This window comes from Micropterus dolomieu, linkage group LG17, assembly GCF_021292245.1.
Source record: "Micropterus dolomieu isolate WLL.071019.BEF.003 ecotype Adirondacks linkage group LG17, ASM2129224v1, whole genome shotgun sequence".
NCBI lineage: Eukaryota > Metazoa > Chordata > Actinopteri > Centrarchiformes > Centrarchidae > Micropterus > Micropterus dolomieu.
The window spans coordinates 19881339-19902795 of NC_060166.1; the positions used below are offsets into that span (position 1 = coordinate 19881339).

Genomic DNA, 21457 nt, shown 5'->3' on the forward strand with positions numbered 1-21457 from the left:
TGGCGGGCTATAGTCTCTCACCAATGTGCACTTTCTGCTCATCTTTCCCACCAGATCTGGAGTCCACCATCGTATGCAACTGCTCAAATCTTACACGGGCTCCCACTGGTAACCATGGGGACTCGGCACCTGTCTGCAAGAACAAAACTAAAGTGCAACAGCCACTTTACTATTATTGTTATTATGCGACATTCTTTTACATTTTTCCAAAAGCTGCTTTTATTTTTTATTTTGTTCATTTGCCAAGCAGTCATTACCTTATTTTGTATGGTTATTTTATTTCCTCACTTTCCTTTGCTGTATCTGTCATTGGAACTCCAGAAGGACTCTTGACCAATCACGGCGTCAGTTGCTCCTGTTTCATTGTTGTGCTGGTGTGTGTGGTCCTTCCTGCTGCTGCTCAGTTGGCTGGAAAATATTGGGCACTTACTCCTCATTATCATCTCTATCGGTCACTACGAAGACTTATTGACTTATGCTGCCAACTTTTCTAATGACTAGATATCAGCACAGGGTTTTAACATAATTAGGAGATTTGCTTTTCGGGTTATTTAATTTTCTTAACACTCTTTTACCACACGCAACTGAATTACTTAAACTTTTCTGTGGACTTTTTCCCCCTTTTCCCTTTTTGTTCTTCCTTCCTCGTCATCCTTTTTTTATCCGCTTTGTTTCTGTAATCTCACTCGTCTTCCAGCGCGTAACTGTCTGTCCAGCAGTAGTAAGTCCACCATCCCTGTCGTTAACGTCTCCGTGTGAGTGCTATGTCACTATGGGCAGAGCACTTACAGACCCATTACCCATCTGCTGCGTGTTCCTCTGTGTACACGTTAGCATAGTGGATAGTACAGAACTAAGAAAACATACTTCATGCTAAATACTATGCAGGCTACTATGTTGTGACACTGTCGACATCTTAACCTTAGCATAGGTCAGTACATTTAGAAAATGTAAGGATATTTATAATAACGGCGTCAACAGCATTGGTGGCCGTGCACACTTTCTCTCTCTCTCACACACACACTCACTCTCTCACACACACACTCACTCTCTCACACACACACTCACTCTCACACACACACACACACACACACACACACACACACACACACACACACACACACACACACACAGGGGCTCCTGTAGTGTGTTGAAAAATACATGATCACTTAGTGGCACTTACCTCCAGTTATGTTGTTACTGATCAACACACAAGCGCACACACACACACAACATGTATTTCTAGGTGTGTGCATGGCAGGCAGCAGAGAAGGAGTTTAAAGGGATTGTGTTGGCACTAGAAGTGGAGTGCAGGACAAGACGGGGAGAGCAGACGACAGGGAAGGAGAAAGAGATCACATATTCACGGTCGGTCATTTCATTTCAAGGTACAAGACATGCGAGTTTGTGGCTGCTCCCCTGCAGGAGAATGCACAAGCACATTGCTGAGCACATGTGTTGTACATTGACTTGTCACTGCGATTATATCATCTCCTTCTTCTTCCTTTGTCCAGGCGAGGATTTAAAACCAAACACTCAACAGACAGAACACCCAGGCTCTTGAGTAAACAGTTATTAATGGACCAGTCTAACAACTGTGCCGATTCATGGATAGGATTTGATACACTAGTCCATTCCACAGTGCTGAGAGTGCTGATAAGACCAAACCAGTGGCACGGATGGCTGCGCACCACATTTAGAAATGAATTGTGAACAATCAGAAGGCTGTAATGTGTACACACCTGGTCCATGCCGTTAGGGCTTTGTTATTCTCAGAATTTGAGTCAAAATTTTAACTTTAGTGGGTTTTCCCATGTGAATTGCAAGAGCAAAATGAGAAGACTGTCATTCAAAAAGTGCTGGTTCTAGTGTTCATGGCTACAACACTTTAAGATTATTAGCAAGTGTGCAGAGCTGTGATGATGCAGTGTCAGTTTTAAAACTAGTCCAGTCCAGTTGGCGGTCCAGCTTGCCCTCGAGGAGCCGATGGGAGGCTTTTTAGACTTTCAGTAGTTTTCATGAGAAAAGAATCATCCATTAGTTGACTGTGCTTTTTTCCGCAAGCGTTGGAGATTTACACATCGGCTTTTACTGACCTGCTTGTTAAACAATTTTCTCCATTTTTAAAAATCCAGCGTAAACCTTGACTTTTATGAAAATTGTCATTAAATGAGGATAATATTTGAGCCAATGACACATGGACCATATTAAGTCATTTTCCGTTGCCTTTTTATGCTTATACTTGTAAATGCAAAGGCATTCACATCCACAGTAGGATGGCCCATCTTAATCAAACACTATGAACACAGCGAGTAGTGGTGGTGGGATTTAATATTAAGGTGAGGCCTGTGGTATTTTTCAGGATTTACAAAAGAAAGACTCAAATCACTACTTCATGATCTGTAGAGTTACAGATTGGTATAACTAAAAGCATTTACTGAGCAGGTATGTAGATGAAGTGGTTTGATATTGCAATAAAATAAGAGGGAATGCCTCCAACTGTTAACACAGTAATTATTTTATCAGCGTTTTGAATTGATTTTTTAAAAAAGAATGCTTATTGTTGTAATCTCTAAATATGGATTACAGGCTCTGTATGCAGCCTCCATTCAATAATTATTACAGTTACCGCTAAGAAGAGTAGAACATATCAAGAATTTGGGTATTGAATAACTTTGTGAGGAAATATTGCACAACAGAAGACAAAAAAAATAAACTTATTGACTATAATTTAATGCTAAGTAACAGGTACCTAGGCTTTGTAGTGCAGGAGGGAGGAAGAAGCAATTTATATTGTAATTAAAAATAAAACAAATAAGGTCGAGTGTTTGAGGTATTCTTAGTCCAGATGTTTGTACACTAGTAGGTAAATTCTCAAGAAAATTACATAATGCCGCTGTCGGATGAAAAACCGCCGACCTTTTTAGAAACGACCCTTGTATTTTTGAAGATCTCAAGTGGATGTTATCGGCGGGAGGGTCATGAAATGTTCCCACTGTAAGGATCTTGTAAATTTTGATTCGAGCCAGTAAAACTGAAAAGATGCAGAAACTGGGCTTTTCTTGCGACAGCAGCAATGTTACTTGTCATTAGGATTTATTTAACCAACCACTACTTCTGTCAGTATTTCTCAATTAAATCTTGTGTTGTTTTTGTTTTGTTTATTTTCTTCTTCTTTCCCTCTGGTGAATTGAGCATAATGGGTATGCATAATATTCAGGTGTATTTCAATATAGCATTGGATCTCTAACTTAAAAAAAAAAAAAATGCAGTATATTTATACAGCAAGTGGTACAGTAATGTATTTCTAGCTAAGCATGGTTGCGTCAGTGTGGCAGCTACTGTTTGTGCTTTTAATAATTTGTTTTTTAAAACCTCTTCTGCATCTCTGTCCTCTACATATCTGTCACTGAAGGGGGAGGAGAAGTTAAGGCAAGGTCTAGTAAATAAACTTAGGATGGGGGGGGTTGTCACCGAATTCCCACATTCTTGTAATTGTCTCCTGAATTTACAGACCTTGAGGAAGCAGAGGATCAATGATGGAACTGAAATGGATAGCCTTTTTTTGGTTGACTGGAAAAAGGTTAACATCTCTTTTGGAAGCCATCTTCGCTGTCCATTTCTGTTCTGAGGGGTGCAATGATAAGAACCCGCAGCCTCCACGCCCTTTGTTCTGTGCCATATTTCACCACCGTTTGTTCAATAAATATTAGTTTTCTTCTAAGTAACTGGTGAATTCTGAGTACTTGTTATGTCAAGCTTCCTGTGAATCTGTGTTTCCCTATTGCTGTCCTATTTCCCCACATTGTTGTTAATGCATATCGCCCGTCTCCTATTTATCCTTCTTACTTTGTCCTCCGTGTTTGTCCTATTTTTATTTTGTGCCACAACTCTCTTCAGAGGCCATTTTGCATCCTTCTAACTATTCAAACATTTAGTTTTATTACATTCAGGAATGCAAAATGATGTCAGATCATATGTTCTGCTCTGTCTCATGTCCTCTTTGACCTTTAACTCTCTGCTCTCACAGTCTCATGTTTTTTGGCCTTTATGTGCTTTCAGTCTGACCTTTGCAAACAACACCACCCCGTCTAAGTAGCAGTCATATTGAACTATATGATTGTCATTACATTGGTGTCACTAATGGTGATAATCTGTTGTAAATTTTTTTAGCATTTGTGAGATCTGTACTGAGCCTTTTAAGCACTAGATGTCGCCAGCAACAAAGCCTGAAAGTGGCTTCAAGGCTTTGAGCCAAAATGATAAATTAATCATTTTATTTATTGGTCATTTACATTAAAGAATCACAATTAGATGTCACATTATGAGCACAGAGATATTTTTGGTGGCCTTTTCCAAATGCCCCCCCCCCCCCCCGAAATACAATTTAAGCAAGACAAAAATATGGTTTCACTTTGTCTTATAGGAGTTTGATCATTTTAACTTGAACATTGATACGAGAGTTGTATTTTTCTGGGCTAAGGGCCAACGCTCTTTAAAACTCTAATTCTGTTTTTAATGTGGAGGGCTCAGTAGAGGCAGACCCACAGAGCATTTCGGATAGCTGAAGATGAACGACTCCCACAGAGCAGGGTTTTTGTTTTGTTTTTTTCTTCAGGGTGGTGAAAATGCTTCCTCATAACTCCATTCCTTGCCTCATTGATTTCAATTTGCACTTAAGTGAAATGTGTGTGAGCAAAGTTGTCTTAATCATGGGTCTTTTATCATTTTATTTTCATTCTGTTTCTTAATGTTGAAAGGTGGTAACTTTAATGAGGATTATGCAGGGTTTTTTGTTTTGTTTTCACTACATTTTAATCTTGCGTCTTTTCACTTTGACAGTGAAAATGTGACCAGAAACATTCACAACACCTCTCTTCTCCTTCCATTTTCCCTCTACCCCCTCACTCTCCTTTTTCTTTTTTTTTTCTTTTTTTTTGCCTTGCGGTTGCTATGTCTTAGGGTTCTTTTTTCATGAGTATAAATTAAAACACTACTATCATAGTGAATAGTAGGCTCTTAAATGTCTTTGATGTTCTGCTGCAGCTTTTTAATTTCAATCTGTCAGAGATATCTTAGTTTAATTTGACACTAAATGTGATGCAAAAAGTGGAAATTCCTTGTCTTCCAAAAAAAAAGCATACTTGTTATCCCACCTTGGATCGAGTATTAGGAACAACCCCATCTTTGGAAGTTTTAGTTTGGTACCCAGTTTGCACATGCTATGGTATATCTGTTACCGTAAGGTTGTGTTTGAAACAGAAGCCCAACGTCTGTTCAGCGTTGAGAGAAGTGAATTGTATGTTAGCTATTTGGTCCAGAGTGAAGGACCAGCGTCAGGCTTGTGATATGAAGTGTAAATCTGTTTTAATTTGTTTTTTTACGTTTGTTTTTTTTTTTGTTGTTTTTTTTTTGTTTTGTTTTTTTTTTTAAAGATCAGTTAGTGATCTTAGTACTATAACTAAGCCAAGTTTGTAATTGTATATTTACTGTAAAATGTAGAACATTGAATAACTATTAAAATTTTCCTATAAAAGGAAGACCGTCTTGTGACATTCTCTCTCTGCTCCCATTATTTTTTATTTTTTTTTCCTTGTACAGTTTATCTGATTAGTCTTAACAGTTGCTCTCTGGGATTTGTGCCATTATTCTAAGGAATAAACAAACATGTATATCTGCATGTGCAGTACAGCTCCCACATAGATTGATGTGGAAAACCTGTGGAATGTTTTCCTAAGATGAGCCTGATACCGGTTTATTTTTTTAGTACAAAAGTGTTTGGACAGGCTTCTCTGAAAATGAACAGAATAGTTACCTGTAGGCTAGTAAGTTGACTCAGAACTCCTGCCCTATTAAAGAGGTGTGACTGTAGGTCTGCATCAGTCATAAGTCAAGAATTGTTGTAGGAGAGGGAAATCAAAAGCAAAAAACAAGGAAATTAAAATAATTTGGATGTACTATCTAACTGAGCCCATCCCTTTTTCATTGTAAACCAACTCCTAAGAGTTTTCCCCTGATGTCTTTAGTTCCATGTGATGTTGACAAAATCTCACCCTTATCCATTTGTGGTGAGATTGTGTTTGTCAACAACTGTTTTCAAGACCAAGAAAGAACTCAACTCACCTGATGCTCCATTTTCCAACTTAAAGGTAGGCCTGTGGGGGGTTTGGACAAGGGCAATGCACCTGCAAAGCCCATGAGGAAGAGGACTGCAATTTGGTAAACATTGATGTGAACAATGCATGAAAATATAAAATCAGTTCTATGTGTTATGAGGAAGAGAATACACACATAACTGCAGAAGAGAGTATTTGTGGGATTAAGTGAGTGGATGTTTGGGGAAAAAAAATAAGAAACCAGGGGCCTTAGCCAGGATTGTAGATGTACTGAGTCCATTTTATTAATCTACTTGTTTTGTTGACCTAAAAGATGTCAAATTTAGCAGCTGACCTGCAAGAGAACAAAATAACAGGTTCAGGGCCAGCACAATACTAGCTTAATGGTCCCAAATCATTTTACCAGTGCATTGTAAATTTTGTTTTAGTGGGAAGTTTAATGACCCATCTATGTTGCAGACTTTGCTTCTCTGTCCCGTTTCAGGAACCGGTGGATGTGAGTACACCCGATATGAGTCTGCATTCAAATAGAAGAACCAGAAAGTTATTATTTCCCCTGTGGCTGAAATAGAAGGAGAGCAAACAACGCTCACTCTTTCACTTCCCTCCATATCCATTGCCAGACATCCTTCCAGGGTTGTGCAATGCCAACAACTACTCATACAGACACATACACACTATTGAACAAACACTGACACATACCTCTTTGATGCACAACGCCCCGCCACACACACACACACACACACACACACACAGGGCCTCATATCTTAATCCTGGACAAGAATGCGTGGTGTTGATGCAGAACAGAAGGTTCAGTCACTTTTTTACTTAAGTAAAAGTATGAAAAGGTTATCAGCAAAATCTACTAATAATACATCTCAATTCATTTGTTGATTATATTTTGTATAAATAATCTAAATCTGCATAGAAACTTCAGTATCATAAAACAAAACACTCAAGTAAAGCACACGTGGGAGAACCGCCATAGAGGTGCATTATTGAGGAACTAATAATTTAATTTCACCATCTTGCGCTGTGATCATGCAGGCCGGATTATACAGCGACACATGGCCTCACATCAGGAGGTTGAACCCTCCTCCTGTAGGTACTTCTAAAAAGGAGAAACTCTGCGTCTGCAGCTCTGTCTCAGCATGTTTTGTTTTTTTCCCAGTCCGTTGAGCTTTTGTTTGAACTGGTGTTTAGAATGAAATCACGGTTTTGTTTCAGCTTCGGTTTCTGCTTGACATTTCTTCATCTTGCCCGGAACGCTGCAAGTGTTGAGCAGAGGGGTGTTTGTGTAGAGCCATTCATTCATTCATTGATTGTTGGGACAAAAGCCTGCCAACAGCCCACTCTGATCACAGTATACTGTTTTTATTTCACAATAGGAGAATATGAGTAGGCCTATAGCTTGTGCTGTCCCTATCATACAGCTGTTTTCTACTGCCACGTGAGTACCACATCTGCCAAGACATTTTTACAGGAACTGAAAACCTGCCATCTTAAAATGATTGTTTTAAAATACACCAGAATAGATGAATGAACCGACCCTAACTTCAAATCCTTATTGTGGATTTTTTCCTTCAGGTTTCACATTAAATCTTTTATTGACAATCTTTAGTGAGAGCTGAATAAACATTAGAATACATACTGTATGTAAGCTGTCATGTGTGTTTATATCTAACTGACATGTACAAAATACTCACAATTCTTTAAGCAAACATCAATCATAGATTAATCATAACATCCGTTTGCAGGCGACTCTCTCACTCATGCATTTGTAAAGTACTGTACATAGATACACAATCGCACACAGCCAATTCGACATTAGAAAGTTGTCTCAGGGATTTTAAGTTGAAGTGACGGTGGTGAACAACCTGGTTAAACCAGATGCAGGCTGGAAAAAGGGCATGTACAGGATTGTAACACTGTGAAAACAGCCAGTCACACACTCAAAAAGTTAAAGAGACTGAGCTCAAGTGGTATCCGTGAACCTTAGGGTCATCAGAATATTTACCAAGAAAGTTGTTTTGTGGGAAACCACACACGAAGAATGTTTAGCTTTCAGGGACACTGTCACACTGCAGTCTCTAAAACCAGTGAGCAGATTAAAAAATGAAATTCTAAACAAAAATCTGTGTATTTTTGTCATCCAATCAAAACGGCATGAGAAAGACTCAGACAGAAATCGGACTGAGTTTTGTAGAAATTCTGAAATGCACCACTTAAGGTTCAACAGTTTCGTTTAAGACATTTGCTAACGAAGGATCAGGCCCAGATTTAGCCCTTTCAAGTCTGCGCTCCATCCCAGCTGCCCCTCCATGAGGATGTGTTTATGAAGTTCGAGCTTTTCAAGCTGTGCTATTGCATGTACACATGCAAGGAAGGTTGGTGGTCTGAAAGGGTTTTTTTTTTTAGGATCAGAGAGAGGCTCTCACAATACTCCTCAGTCATTACAAAAATTTGCTGATAAAGCATTTGGCAAGCATTCATCATGCGATATGACTAATACCCATCTCTGTGTGTTCACTTCACATCTTGTGAATGATTTTTGTGCCAAAGTTCAGTGAAACTTTATATGGTGGTAAATTTTGCAAAACAACTATTTTTGTGCTGCTATGTCAGTGTGTGGTCGAGGCTGATAGTGGTTCTCTAGCCAAGTGTTCACTGATTCTATACAAGCAGCTAACTGACAACCAGTCATCTTGTTTGTTTCTGTTTCCCATCAGAGGCTAATCCCTGTGAACACTTCAGTTTGCTTGAATTCAAACTCATAAACACTGTCACCTATTATTTTCATCGCTTACGTAATTTCATAAATTTGGATTTGGCAGCTTGAAGCGTTTTAGGATTTGTTAATATAACTCCTGAAATCTTGCTACTCAAATTCTCTTCACACACTCACTCAGTTAGCAAAAACATTGATCATCTGTGGACTTAACAGCAACAATATAAGTTTTATAGCGGTTCAGTAAAATATTTAGGGGGTGAAGTCTGATCCAATCAGTTATTAGCATTGAATGTCATAAGTTACATATGGTAGGGGAGTGACTCAAGAACACTAGCAGAATAGGCAGTTATCTTAACATCTGATATTGACTCATTTGTTAATAATAAACGATCAGACGGATTCATTCTGGATAACACGGCCTCACTTTCACCTGACTGAGAAAGTAGATGTGTAGCTACATTTGGTGGTGACTCACTGGTCACAACACTGAAGATGAAAGTTTCTATATTGTTCAACCCATCCTCGTTCCACTGGCAGCAATCAGTGCTCAGTAATGTTTACAGGAGACTAATGGGTGAATGAAGTTGTGCTGTCTAACGCTGCAGTTTCCCAAATGTGTGTCTCCGTTGTGGCTATAGCTTATCAGATGGAACCCGGATGCTGAGCAGGAAATGCTGTCAAATCAAATGCAGGTACAATAAAAGTCTCAAAGTCCCAACAAGATTAGTGTCACAAAAAAAAAAAAAAAAAAACTGTTCTATCACTCTTGGTCAGTTAGCAGCAAACCAATCATCAGGATGCCATGGTAGTTGGTGTGCTCTGTAATTGGACGGATGACTATGACAGTCATACTTTTAGCTACCCAGTCTCACATTTAGCATATGAAATCATTTGCTGAGGACTCTGTTTTGGGGAACTTTGAACTCATGACCAGTAATATACTGTAAGGCTGTTCTCCAAGAGGTGCCACATACAGATATAGCCTGACGGAGCTTGATGGTTGAGTGGACTCCTGACCTCAATATAATTTAAATCCTAAACATCGCTCCACTTATACCATGGCACTTACCAATACTATTAGAAGTATTCATTCACTTTTTGAAGTTTGTTTTTGGCCAGTTTTAACAATGAAGAACTATGTTTGAGGTACTTCTAAAATACACCTGCCAGCCAGCCATTCATAAAAAGAAGTTCTCTTGACTATGGGGTAAGAGTTAAAAACGTTGACAGAGCAGGTTAAAAGTTACTGCTGAAAAGAGCACAGACATACAGGTAGGCCTTTATATTCTGAGTCCTTCCCTTCGCACTGGTGCAAGACTCATTGCGCGTGCGCGGCCGCGGAGGAGAAGCGCGCCGGTGTCCCGTGCAGCGGCAGCAGCAGCCAGTCACAACAGAACAGAGCGTGGAGAGTGTGTGCTGCCTTCACAGCACAGAGAAACAGCGCGTTTACACCACACGTGTGCTCTCTGTTTATGATATAACACAACTGCGACTTCGTGTTTCTTTACACTTGTTTTCCCTCAAGGGTTCATTTCCTCCACGCTGAACTGCTCTTTTTAGTTACAGAGAAGATAAGGAGTAAGACAAGTCTTCTGAAATGGCTAACGTTAAGTCGCCAACTTGTTGATGGTGTCACTTCATTTTTTATTATTTTTTTGCTGTCACTCAGGGTAAGTTGTATGTTGTTGTTTTTTTTTTACAGTTATATTGGCTCCTTTCTCACTAACCTTAAATGAATGCAACATATTTGAACTAAACGAATGACATCTTAATGGGGCATAGCGTGGCCGTGTGCCAGTAGGCTATGTTATCATACCAGCTAAGTTATACATAGCATTTCAGCTCCAGTGATATCTTTGATGTATTCTTGTCACAGCTTTATAGTTCCATTGTAACATCTGAGTCCTTCTTAAAGTAGGCATATTATAGGCTACAGTCAGAACATGGTTGAAATGGTATTTAAACAGACACTAAACGAAATGAACCAGATACACAACTTATGGTATTGAAATAACTAATTGAAACGTCCCACAAACCCATCAAGCCTGGCAAATATCTTTCTGCTATGAATGAGGAAGAGTTGGGTCCTGTGTGCAGTGTTGTTGTCCTGCTTTCATTGTAGTTTGATAAGAGCTTGCCTTGTGTAATAACATAAAATCCTGGCATCCCTTCCCTGTTTCCTCCTAAGTTTTTTTTTTTCTGTTTTTCCCCCTAAATCAAATTCCCCCCCTCAATGATCGTGTTGAAGTTACTGTGCACAAACCAGGTGTGAATATGTGTCACAGCACCTATGAAGTTTATAGCGTGAAGTTTTGCAGAACATCACAATGGAAATGAAGCCAAAGAATTATGCTAACTGTTGTGCTGATCGTCTCAAACCACAAAATGAGGTACTGTCTGGGAAATTGCCTCTTTTCCCATTTAGGTGGAGCCTACAGTTGACATCACAGATCGAAAATGTAAATTAAAGTCTTGTTTGCAGAAGTTTGTTAATCATAATACTCATCTTTTTATTTTACATTAAATTGGAAGAGAGATCATTAGAGTTAGGAGGAAGAACAGCTGGTGTATGTGATTTTTTCCTGTTCATGGACATCGTTATGAATCTTGCAACCTTGGTAAATGTAATTTCTTTTCAATACAGCATTATTGGAATTTCTTGACAACCAACATAGTGTCCATAGAGCAGCCATCTGTCAATATGTATCAATCATCTGAGAATACCCAGTACATTGTTTCATGAAACTTGGCTCACATTGATGATTGATTAATGCAACAGGAGATTAAGTTTCTACTTTACGGAGAACAAATGGACAGGAAAAAGCACGTCTGCAGATGTCTCGATTTGTTCGACCAGCAGTTTGAAACCTCTAAATATGCAGTTCAAGGTCACATAAGATGGATAAAAATAACAAATCCTCATAGCTGAGAAGTTGGAATTAGTCATTTTTCCCCGTTATTGCTTGAAAAATTACTTGATTGATAAGTTGTTCATCGTTTTAGCTCATGTTCTAGCATGTGTATTTTATTGTTTCCCTTTAGACATTACGTACATCTTCTCTGCTGTAAAAACCTGGCACGCTCGCTGTGGGACTCTGTGGGCATGGTTTCTGTGTTTTTAGTGAAGATTCCTTTCTGCCAGTCAATCGTCAGGCTTATGTGGGTGTTTTGTCTGCCTGACTGGAAGTAGACTCATGTAACACTGGTTTAGAGACACAGAGGGGTGATAGATGGGGAGATAGAGAAACATGGCCAAAGTTGTTCGCGGGACAAAAGTCGCACGATACTATGCCACTGGGTAAATAATTAAAATTAGTGGCTGCCATCCCAAACATGCCAGCCAAATGGCTACTTAAAATTGGTAATTTCATGCGATTGTCCTCAGAAAAATCTGACTTCTCTGGTCTGTGTAGGATTTAGAGGGATCACTCCTAGAATTCGTCTGAATTGGGAACCACAGGGACCAGAGCTAATGTTTTAAAGAAAATAACTGTTAAAATGACAATTCCCCAAGATTGTCAGAATTGCACTGGGGAATAGACAGTTCTTTTCTTTTTGTCCTGTCCTTGTATTTACAAAATCTGCTTTTACCAGAGCTTCACTCCCATTCCCTCTGCTCCATAGTGCCATGACAGCAGATACCACAGGGCACAGGCTAACAGCTCCTTACCTCTCTCTTAAGCTTTTGATAAGTGTTTTGTGTGACGAAAGGTGCGTACAAAGCTGTTACAGCAACTTGCAGCTTGTGTTTGCAAACATGTTTTTCTGACAACATTAAGACACCCAATTACAATTGCCATTCAAGTGCTTAGACAACCACAAAAGTTGAAAATATTTGTGCGTCCCTAGGATATTCATTACAAGCCCATAGAATTCTAATGATGGAGAGGCGTAAAGGACAGAATACAGAGAAACAAGAATGTCTGTATGGCTGTTGTGTTTGTGCTCATGCTTTCTATGAACAATACAATTTCAGCTCGCTGCTTAAGCTTCTTACCAGTGCTGTTTTTCAGACCTCTGAGCATCTCTAACTCATTCGGGCAATTCAAATCGGTCTGTTGTTGTGTTCTCTGATGGCAAAAGCTTTGTTGGCGGGATTAAGAGTAGTGAAGTCATCTCTCTATGTAGTTAGTGAGCTACATTCATGAAAAATAGCCACAAAGAATTGCGATAATTCAGATTGATGCAGCTGTATAGGTTGGAACACCCTTGCGACCTATATGGACGCAGGCCACGTAATTGTTATGTTCAGCTGCTGACTGAACGCTGGTAACAGAGGTTATGGACAGAGACACAGAGATGGAACTGGTGAGTAGGTGAGGCTTACAGTTGATATGGTGTGAGCAGCCCAAAACACAACAGGTGAATAATCCAAAAAGTCCAACTGAAAGTAAATCCAAAGTAAATCCACAAAACACAGGAAGCACAAGAAACACTGGTATGGAAAACAGTGAACTGGCACAAAGTGAAGGGGCAAACCACTTAAGTACTACAGGAGGGGAGAACGTTAATACACACAGGTGAACCAATTAGACAATCAGAGAAGCCAACACAGGAAAAAAAAGAGAGACAGTGACACATGAGGCAGACAAAACTACAAACTAAAACAAGAAGTAAAGCTCACACAGTCTCCCTGTTCAAGTCTATTCTCTTTCGTCCCTCCTTGGCAGTAGAAAGCCAACCTCTCCTGGTTGGCTTTCTACTGCTAACTGTCTAAAAAAGGCATACAATGTTAGCCTGATAATGATAATGAAAGATAATTCATTTATCCCAGCACTGAGTTCATGTTTGAAGATTTCTATTTGGGAGGCGGGGTTGTTTTTAAGAAGACACTGATGACACTGACACTGAGATGACATTCCTGGTCTTAATTCTGTGTACCAAGCTCTGATTCAGTTGCTTCTCTACCTGGAGGAAACAGCTGACTATTGGCCCCTAAGCCAGACCTGATTGAATTGCTGAAAAAATCTTAGATGTGGATTGCGATTCAGAATACCGTAAAAAAAAAAACTTATAATACTTGAAATCACAGCTCTTAAGTTTGCCTATTTCTTTTTTTAGGGGATTAAATACCTTTATTACTAAGTTGACCCTAGAAACACGGCAAGTCCAACCGGGGACGTCGGGTTCGTGGTCGATGTATTAACCCATAAGGTGTTTGAAATTGGCGTATTTCTTATGTTACGCTACCTGCACCTAGCAACCTCCACCACAGCCTCTGCGTCGACTGAAAAGCACTTCAGCAGGACGGATACATTATTAGCTACTGAGTGGTTAGGGCAAAACAAAACAAAATGCCCCCACCACCCTAGCCAGAAATCAGCTACCCTGAACACACAGACTGAATGAATGGACTGAATGACAATTTGGTCTGATGGAACCTTGTGGCGCAGGCGTTTCTGCATTTCCGTTTTAACGCGCGTCTCTTTGTTTTACTTATTTCATCAGAGCTGCATTCACTTCCCCTGTGTGTGGCAACTGCTTGAAGATAGTCACACAGAGAGCAGAGCTTGAACTGCTGTCTATCAGTCTTTACACGCCTGACCAAATCCTTACTCCAAATCCTTAGAGCAACGCGCATCGACACGTTTTTGTCTACAAGTTAAGGCGTATTGTCACCTGCAGCCTTTTGCCTGATTCATATCACTTTTGAAGGCACTCCCGTCCAGCTGTAGTTTTTGACTAGAACTGGTATTACATTTTGGCTTGGTTCTGCCAGAAGGGGATTATTCTACACTACATTAGCCTACTGCATAGAGCCTTCTGTTTAGTCATGCAATAATGACCATATTTGTACTGGCTTTTGCACTAGGTCTGTGAAAATTAAACAAGTTTTGCAAGGAAGAAAAGGGCGGGAGGTTGGCTCAAAATGTGTGTGCTGCATCTTTGGTATGTGGGAGATGGCCTGTGCCCTCTGGGGAGAGTTTGAAGTTGTTTACTGTATTAGGACTAATTAGAGTTGGGTGTCACGCAAGCAATTGTTTTATTCTCCTTCTGACCAAGCACTGTGCTTGTGCTGAACACCAGCCTTCCTTTATCACCCACATATCTATTTATGGTGCAGCTGATTGGTTTAAAAATCTCTGCTGTGTAATGACCATGGTGCCAGTCCTGAGGACTGATGGACTTGTGTTAACCTGCAAAATATTAGCTAGGGATAATTAGTGAAGTGGGAGGGGTGTTCAAATTAAGACAAAAGAGCTTTGACATCTGCATAAGGCACTTGTGTATGTGTGTTCTAGGCCACTGCAGCTGCATCTGTCCATGTTGGGAAAATTAAATAATATTTGTTGTTTATCTCAGTGAAGTGGATGTTTATGCTTGCGTGCTGACGTGTACAAGTGTGTTTTGTACATGCGAATCCATGTCTCTGTATTTGTCTGTATGGCAAAACGAATGCCTGTCTTTTTTGTTTCCTTCCTGGCCTCTTTGTGTGGCATTTTTCAAATTCACTGCAGGAATAGCACGAGATCGTATGCACATGTGGTAGCCAGTGTGAATGTGTGTGTGTGCATGTCAGTGAATGAGTGTGGGCTGCAATTTAACAGAAAGCGAGGAGCATGAATCATTGATGAGCGAGGCCAGACGCAGAAGAGATCAGAGATGGGAAAGAAAGAGAGCTGAAGTGTTCCCCGCTCTCTCTCCTCAGCTCATCATCTCCCTCCCTCATCTCCTGCCCTGTGTTTATTAAAACTACAGCTGGACAGAGTGTCTGTGTGTACAGTGTACAGTACGAGTCTTTATGCGTCCTTATCTGCCAGTCACCTGTTACCTGCTCTGTTAGATTAGACCAGGGCAACATCTCTCAAACCAGCCGGGTGGATGCAGAGTGGCTGTCACAGCTAATGAATCCAGATTATCATTACAGATTGTATTCTTAGTCATATTTGCATGTGTTTAAGAGAAAAGTAGCGTCAACACGACTTTTTGTTTTTGTCTGTTATCTGTTAATTGTTTATTTTTGGTTTTGGACTGTTGGCTCGACAAAACAAGCAATTTAAAGACGTCATCTTGGGGTCTTGGAATTTATGATGGGATATGGATATTATAAAATCAACAGATTTCTTTACACATCCATCACACACAGAGCAACATAAGTGTTTTACCTGAAATGTTAGTCCAATATTCACTCTCTTAAACTCCGATTTGGTCTCCACCGACTCCAGAGGGAAGTATCTGGCTCTTTAGCTGCTAAATGCTCCACCATGTTCATCCTAACTGTGTCTGTCTGCATTATTATTCACAGCCAATTGATCTAGTGAAAGACTGAGTAATCTGTCAGCCGATTAATCAAGCCGATATCTGGCATTTTGAGATAATCGTCATCGGCCGATACCTGCACTCACGAGGCTGATATATTCCAAAATGACAGCAGCTCTAATCTAAAACCATTACTACATTACAGTAGAGAATAATGCAGTTGAAAGATGTCACTTCTGACAAACGGTACCCCACTCTCCCTTAAACACCAGTCACTCTCTGAAATGTTCAGCATAACCCAATGTATTTTTCTATTGCATTGTTTATATAAAAAAAAAAGATTAGTGCAGCTTTCAGGCTTTAGGTGTTTGTGTGTGTGTGTGTGTGTATGTATGTATGTTTCTATTTAGTCTCTACCCGTATCTGCATTTAAGAACATAATATCCAGGCCCTGCAAACTGCTGCAGAGGCTGACATACTCTCAGTTATCTCATGTTACCTTAACCAGGGTTCATAACTCCTTATGGTACCAAATCCACAGGCAGAATAATCATTAAAACTTTATATATGGTGTTTGATTTACAACCCATTTGGGGTTATGTTCAGTAGTTAATCTCCTATATTTGTCCTGAGTTGCCGTCACATTCTTGCAATCTTGGTTTATAAATAATCTTGCATCACCTTCGGCTCTCCCTCCTGGGAGGCCTGAGGCCAGAGTGTGTACAGCAGCGCGTCTCTCTTGTCTAAGCATGTGTGTGAGTGTGTGTCTGAGAGAAGGAGATAAATGGAGTGCAGACTGAGGGAGCGTCCCTGTCAGCAACTGGTAACATTACTCCTGTAGGCAGACCTGCGGGTGTGTACTTCTAAGTAACATATGATTTAGTGTGTTTTTTTATGTTATAACCAAGAAGGGGAATTAGCTCAAATGGTAGAGCGCTCGCTTAGCATGCGAGAGGTAGCGGGATCGATGCCCGCATTCTCCAGTAAGCCTTTTGGCTGTAGACGCGTACAGTACAATGCTTTTAAGGATAAGAGGATTTCTACAGATTATCAGATGTACCAGTGAAAACAGCATGAAATAAAAGTGTCACATAACTCAATAAATGGCTATATTTGTTGCAAGGCAGTGTAGCTCATCATAATGCAGCACTTTTGTAATAAGTGTAAATGGCTTTTTATACTACAAGAATGGAGCTTCACCTTATCCGAGGAACAGTTTAAGTTGATGGGAAAATCTCAACTTATCATTAATAGCACAACATCACATGATTCACCCCTCAACAAACTGTAACAGCTTTCAAATATCTTGTTACGGGATACTGTTTTCCCCCAGGAAGGGTTTGACGAGAAGATGTATGGACACGTTTCAGGTAACCTGCCAAAAATACTACAGCTATGTGGGCAGAAAAAGCTTCACTGAATCACAGAGGAAAAGTAGATGACTCCTTCACACCCATAATGACACTGCCAAATCAATTCCTGAAAACGGTCGGTGTAATTAGGGTTCTCTGTGAGTGTCATGATTGAGTAAACATGTGGTTTAAATGACATTCAGTACACACAACTTTCCTTTTTTTTTTTTGAGAATCTAAAAAAAGTCTTAACCTTCGTGTCATCTTGTCTTTATAATAATGTGTCATTTTAGAAACACCACAGGTAACTGAGGTGTCTCTGTAAACACACAGGAGACTGAATCAGTGTTTTTGTGCAGTTTCTTAAAAAACTATGAGCTCATTTTACTTACAAAATAACATTACCTGCCTGAAATATGCTAACAACAAATACTGACTCTGGAGTCATTCTGGCTATTTGAATCATTTGAAATGAGAAGTTTTGATTTTAAAATTCCTTTTTTGTTTATTTGTTTGTTTTTTTAAATCTTTTTTTCCTGTGGGTTTTGTGCTCTGCTTTTAATGTATTTAGTCCTATTATTATTATTATTATTATTATTATTATTATTTTTTTTTTTTTTTTTTTTTATTGATATTTGTATTATTACCAATACCATTACAATTATTTAACATCTCTGTGTGGAAGTTGCACTGTGCTACTGTGTGTTCTCTTTCCTCCTGGTCTCTCTCTTTCTCTCCCGCCAACCAAATGGCGCAGTGGATAAGACGCATGCCTTTGGTGTGAGAGACAGAGGCTTGCGACCTCTAACATATACAGCAATTGTAAGTCGCTCTGGATAAAAGCGTCAGCTAAATTAATAAATGTGAATGTAAACCAGCTTTTTTCCTTACCACTGTCGCCAAGTGCTTGCTTATGGTGGGAATTGTTCGGCCTCTATTGTCAGATATAGTGTGATGCTATATAAATAAAACTGAGTTGAATTTAATTGAATTTATTTATAGATTACTTATTTATTTCTTATACTGCAATTAAACTAAAACCAAGGCCAATTAGGAAATGGATATGGCATGGAACGAGCAAACACTTTACAGAAGCCAATAGAGGTACACACACAGCGCAGATATCACCACTTAGAGGCCTGTGAGTAGTGTTTGCTCTCTAGAGTGTTTGTAAATTGGAAACACGACCATATCAAACAGACACACACCTCCCATTTCAGCAGTCCTCTTTGCCATGCGTTATTCTGTGTACTGTTCATGCTGACTGGGCAGTGATAGGTGAAGCCACACAAAAATAATACAGTGCTGTTATTGAAAGTGACAATTTTTGTTGTTGTTTTTTCCCAATTTATATTTTCATTTTAAAACCAGTAGGGATTTACCATAAAAGTCAGTAGTCAACTACGGCTTGTTAACTGGAATCATTTTTATCTGTTTGTAATTACATTTTGCATGTAACATTTGAACCGATAAGGTATATTTGACATGTTTATGTTGAGCGCTAATTTTATCTAACCCATTTAATTTTGTGACAGCTATAGAAAGCAGTCTTAAACATCCACTCCTCAGTATGCAGTAACTTAAAATAGACAAGATGAAGGCTGCACATTTGTGTGTAACATTACCACAAAGGACAAAATACATGTGGAAGAGGTTTTACAGTTCTGTTTGCCTCTTTTTCCTTATTAATTTAGAAGGAAATTGACACTCAACAGTTCATTAATTTTTCATGAACAATATCTTTGTCCAGTTATATATGATTATCTCCACCACAGTGCCAGCCCTAATGACGTGCATGCTTGCTTGGGCTTGTAGGTGACTGCCACTGACATGTTCAGTTCTTTAGTAAATTAAATAACACGTTTGGTTTCATGTCACTGCTTGCTTTTTGATATTGAAACTGCATTTGCATGCCAACATTATGAATACTAATAAGCACAAAGTGACAGAACTTCACAAACAGGGTGCACTATCACTTTGGCGGTACACATAAGAAGTTACAGTTGGGATTGCAGCTTTATATCAAAGTCAGTGCACGTTCATCCGTGGAGGTTAGGCATGGTTAGCCCACGTAAGGCAGGCCTGAACGCGAAAAGCTGGTCACTAAGAGGCACCTTCGGGCAAAAACAAGAACCCCACTTTCCTTACCATCATACGGTCTACTGCAGAGTGTGATTTTTGAAGTTAATCAGACCTCACTTTATAAAGTGCAGTGTTTTCAGAAAGAGTTGAGATTTGAGTGACTGTCATGATGTCACAGGGCTTTAAGATAGCCAAGACAGTCAGTCTCAAGGCCATTCTTGAGAAAAAGGCTGGCCACCAATCAGAAATGACGCTGTAAATAAGTCATCAGAAAATATAGCCGACTGCAGTGACCTTTCCAAAACCTTTGTCGTTTCTCTTCGCCGGCTCATTGGTCAAGTATAGAAGAATGTTTTACGGCTGTTGGCGCTCTGCTCCCTCTCCTTCAATTACTCTACCAGGAGTTATGAAATGATGTGTATCTGTTATTCACAACAAACAGTACATGCATCCACACAGGAGTTAACTTAAAACACTATCTTGCAAACACACATTTTTAAAAACAACAAACCTGTGTGATTTTAGCAGTTACAAGAAGCTGCACATGTATGCACTTTTCAGCTAATGGTGTGTTAGTTGTGAAATGCTGTGAGTCACGGTCTGACGAGGCTGTGGAGGTAGTGGCTTAAGCCAATCATTCACTCGCCCACATGCTGCCACGAAGGAAATGGATTGATGCTGGTAGTGGGAGCAGTAATTAAGATTGTTGATTAAGCTCATCCTGTTCCAGACAGTGTGATTTGTGAGTGGGATACCAGACAGTCTACAGTGGTTTTCATTTCAAAACTTTCAGCTGTCTAGCTTCCACTTTTTTATAAAGTGATTGAAGGATTGAATTACCATAATCTAATGGACTGGCTCTCATTTTATTGGCATTATTTTTATTAATGAGATCAGAGTTGACATTAAATGCACTGGCTACAACAATGAAATGCCCACATATTAATGCAGCAATAAAATAACTCTCTGAAGGTCTTTACAATAAGTATGTGTACTACTTTAGATAGTACTGTTTATGTACTTTCATTTCAGTAAAATAATTATTGATCATTTAAATTCTAATAAGTATACTGCTGCTGCCCTGTTTTCTCCAATCCAAGTATTTATGTGATATAAATGTAGGCTTCCTGGTTCAATACTCCATGCTCACACAACACTTAGGCTGAACTTGTATCAAATATAATCATCTTAAAGAGCTCTTAGTACCTTGATATGCTCCACTGAGCTCCTAGAGTTCAGGGTTACTTGGGGTTCCTATAGTCTCCAAATGTAAAATTCAGCTATCAAGCTCCTCTCCTGTGGAATCAGTTTCTAGTTTGGATTCGGGAGGCAGACACCATCTCCACATTTAAGAGTAGAATTAAGACTTTTCTTTTTGAGAAAGCTAATAGTTAGGGCTGGCTCAGGGTAGCCCTGAACCATCCCTTAGTTATGCTCCTATAGGCCTAGATGGATGGGACACTTCCCATCATGCACTGAGCTCTTCTCTCCTCCTATCCCTCTCCATTGTATGCATTGTTATCCCATAAATGCATTTTACTAACTCAATATCTTCCCTCTTCTGTAGTGTCGTGCTTTCTCGTCTCTCTCCTCATTCCTTCTGTCGCTTTCTGCATTTCTACCCCTGGAGCTGTGGAGTCTGGATCTGTAATTGCGAGCTACCTGCTGCCACTGTGTTCCTCCTATTACTATTGATTTCATTATTAACACTAATGCTCATTTTCATTTATATCTGTACGACTATCCCCATTCTGCCTATATTGTTTCACATCTCTACTTTCAGACATGCATTGGGCTACTTTCTCCTGTTCTTTGCCATTGTAGCCAAATGCTTGTTCATGGTGGGAATTGTTGGGTCTCTGTAAATAACATTAGAGAAGAGAGAACAATCTAGGCCTGCTCCGAATGAAAAGTGCAATGAATTAGAGCAACATAAATAAAATAAAATTGAATTGAATTGAATATTACTTAACTGA

The 21457-nt window shown here is 39.5% G+C and overlaps 2 protein-coding genes and 1 non-coding gene across 6 annotated transcripts in view; all 3 read left to right on the forward strand.

Annotated features, from left to right (window-relative positions):
• fam168a (family with sequence similarity 168 member A) overlaps positions 1-5540 on the forward strand; it is a 29569-nt gene extending 24029 nt beyond the window's left edge. For all 4 annotated transcript variants that reach the window (XM_046073713.1, XM_046073710.1, XM_046073714.1 and 1 more), the window contains one exon: positions 55-5540. The gene's annotated coding sequence lies outside the window, so the exon portion shown is untranslated. The remainder of the gene's footprint in view (positions 1-54) is intronic.
• Positions 5541-10267: 4727 nt separating this feature from the next.
• LOC123985292 (P2Y purinoceptor 3) overlaps positions 10268-21457 on the forward strand; it is a 16177-nt gene continuing 4987 nt past the window's right edge. The window contains exon 1 of the mRNA XM_046072740.1: positions 10268-10517. The gene's annotated coding sequence lies outside the window, so the exon portion shown is untranslated. The remainder of the gene's footprint in view (positions 10518-21457) is intronic.
• trnaa-agc lies at positions 16958-17030 on the forward strand. The gene has a single exon. It is a non-coding gene; the product is annotated as a tRNA-Ala (tRNA).